The sequence below is a fragment of the Limulus polyphemus genome, unplaced genomic scaffold, assembly GCF_000517525.1.
Source record: "Limulus polyphemus unplaced genomic scaffold, Limulus_polyphemus-2.1.2 Scaffold2997, whole genome shotgun sequence".
In the NCBI taxonomy this organism is placed as follows: Eukaryota; Metazoa; Arthropoda; class Merostomata; order Xiphosura; family Limulidae; genus Limulus; species Limulus polyphemus.
In genome coordinates this window covers 101,595-104,874 of record NW_013668607.1, presented here as the reverse complement: position 1 = coordinate 104,874, position 3,280 = coordinate 101,595, and the positions used below count along the sequence as shown (strand labels likewise).

Below are 3,280 nucleotides of genomic sequence, written 5' to 3'. Positions count from 1 at the left end.
TTAGTAAGATGGAAAAGCATATACGATAAGAATGTAGACTATTTCATTTAATAAATGTTTTGTTTTGATATATAAGTTGTTTGGGGTTTTTTCATCTGAAAAAATCGACATTAATTTCTTGACGAAATATTTAAGTTCACAAGTGAACAAATAGTGTAAAGGATAGTGGGACACAGGCTTTAATTTATAGTATAGTTCATTATTGTTAGTTAGTAATTTATATAAATAATTGTGTTACATTTTAACTTGGGAACATTATGTGTGTGTGTGAATATTTTAGTTTTATATGCTAGCCCATGTTACAGAGAGGAGAACATACACTATTAATAATGGCTGGAGACGGCTTAAATGGGTAATAAAGAATTACCCATTAAATTACCCATTTAAGCCGTCTCCAGCCATTATTAATCTCAAAGTGGGTTCCTCGTCACCGAACATACACTATTATTTATAAAAGTCTTTGTCATTCTTGCTAGTCACATAAACACACGATTACTTGCCCTATATTCTACAATAGTGCCTTGTTGTTTTTCCGTTAACTGTCAAGATTTAAAGTAAAGATTCGTTCCTTTTGTAACTCTATATGTTCTGTCTCATTCTGTGCGACCCAACCGTCGCGCCCGTCGGGAGACATACCCACCTACGAGATCCGCGAACCCGCTCTTTTTGTCTGCCTCGATTTCTTTGCTTTGCTGGGAATCCTCGAGTTACCACAACAACATGTTAATTCTACGGTAGGCATTTATGATAATATAACAAGGAGTGCTGAGAGATCTCCGGATCTCTGTTCGCCCCACCTGTGGTTTATGGGTTACTTTGAAATGGAGAAAAACAATAACAACAATAAAAAAAAACAACACATAAACTTTTAGTATTGTTAAATTGATATATGAATTATTGTTCTCACTGGGGTACGTGAGTGATGATGGAAAGATTTGAATGATACTTCATGATCACTTCTCAATCAATCAAACAAATGGCTCGTATAAGACTTATGGTCCTTCAGTACTTGTAAATCCTATGCCTAGGCTGAGATCAATAAATCTAACACCGGAGAATTAGTTGTGGGGAGAAATAAGACTACCCCAAGAAAACCCACTTTTACTGATCAGGCCGCCAAAACGAACCTTCTTCTTCATAGAGATTCGGTCCATGTTTTGAACCAGGGAGGGTCAGGTTCAGCCTTGATCTCTTCCCCCCTCTCATACCCTTTTCGTGCCATGTCCAATTCATGGGATAATGTTGACTTGTATGTTTTCACTATCTTCTCTTATGTATGATCACACTATTAGTCCGTGTTCACAATACAGTTCCGTTTAACAGTCATATATATATATATATACACACACACACACACATAATCCTATTTTTACATACAAAACCCTTTTAAGCTTTCGTTTGGTTTGTATCTAGCATGTAGTATGCTGCCCTCTAGTGTAATATTATTATAATCAAGACATTTAATTCAGTGTAACTATATTATATTGTTGACTGTTAAAGTTTTAACATACAACTTTAACAGTCAGCTATAAAATATAACTGTATCTCTTAAACAACACAATCGTTCAATTGAATATTGGTCAGTTCTTCCTTAATACTGTTTAATTTTTTACATTTGGTTTCTCCATTTATTTACAAAATATAAGAATATGTTTAATTAAAATGTTTAGTTGTTATATTTAGAATAAAAATAAAAATGATTATTAAAGTTTAAGTCACCTATAAATAAGAAACGAGAACAAGCTAAATATTAATTATACTTTAAACCCATTTTATTACATTCGTCACAATGTTAACAATTATTCGAAGTAGTTAGGTTACTGAAGAAAAGAAGAATCAAAACAGATAGTGGCTTTTTAAAAATGTTATCTTACCCCTGGTTGGTCCAGAGTAATCTTTACCTATGTTTACGCCTCTAGAGATAAAAATTTACTGGAGTGGAGACGCATCCGGTTTTAGCGTCATTTCTTGTCCCCATATTACGTAGGGAAACGTTTTTTTTTGTACGTTTTGTAAAAATCTTGCCTCTGACGTTACATGAGTTCTTTTATATTTTGTTTTTTCGTGTGAGTCATGTTTTTTTTTAAACTGTTAAAATCCAACTGTAACTATCAACTAATCATGAGAAGATTTAAGTGTAATTTATGCGGATATTATTAGTTGATATCAGAGAATTCGTCTAATATCGCCGAGTCAGCATGTTCCGAATTACCGTGAAGTCATCCCAATACCGTATTGAATACGAAGCTATCCCAGTCAGATTTAATAATTGAAAATATTTAATTATACTCATCATGAATAACCCCACTGAAAATACTAATCATACTCATGGGAAAGTAGCGTGTCAATGAATAGGTCTATGCACATGATATTTATTGATTTATGTTGTCTGGTTATGGTTATAAGTCTGAATACCAGCCCTATATTGCCAAGATGTATAACATCCAGTTGCATCAATAAGACAGAAGCTCACCAAACTGGTTCTTTTTCAAGGACAGTAATACTTTAGTGTCATATTACCTGTCTGTTTCGCGACGTCTAGAGTATCGTTACCTGCCATGTTACCTGCCTGTGCTGCTAACTTGCATGAACTGAATTTAATCAAGTGTACTAAAAGAAATTCATATAATATTTTTGATACAATCACACTGAGATTCGTAAAATGTTTCATGAAAAATGTTGATGAAGTTAATGAGCGGGGACGGATGGGGCGCAAGAGTTGGTGAATGGAAAATATTGGGGAGGAGAAAGGAATTTGTCCTGCTCCAGAGCAAGGAAGTGATGGCGATGTTTGTTTGTTTGTTGTTTTGAATTTCGCGCAAAGCTACACGAGGGCTATCTGCGCTAGCCATCCCCAATTTAGCAGTGTAAGACTAGAGGGAAGGCAGCTAGTCATCACCACCCACCGACAACTCTTGGGCTACTCTTTTACCAACGAATAGTGGGATTGACCGTCACATTATAACTCCCCCATGGCTGAAATGGCGAGCATGTTTGGTGTGACTGGGATTAAAACTCGCGACCCTCAGATTGCGAGTCGAGTGCCCTAGCCACCTGGCCATGCCGGGCCCAATGGCGATGATCTGGTACTAAATTAATTTATCATTATGTTACGTATCTGCTTGTTTGTTAATTTTCAGTAGAAATTATTTCAGAGGAACTTCAGCGATACAAGTCCTTTCTTCATTTAAAGCAGTTTATTATTTCTCGATAGAAATTTTTAGTGCACAGTAATTCCACAGTCAGTACGTTTCTCGTCACTTTAAACTTAACAACTTTT

The 3,280-nt window shown here is 35.4% G+C and overlaps 1 protein-coding gene across 3 annotated transcripts in view; it reads right to left on the bottom strand.

Annotated features, from left to right (window-relative positions):
* Positions 1-3,280, bottom strand: part of LOC106468406 — a 41,434-nt gene that overhangs the window by 6,715 nt on the left and 31,439 nt on the right. The gene's annotated exons all lie outside the window — the stretch shown is intronic.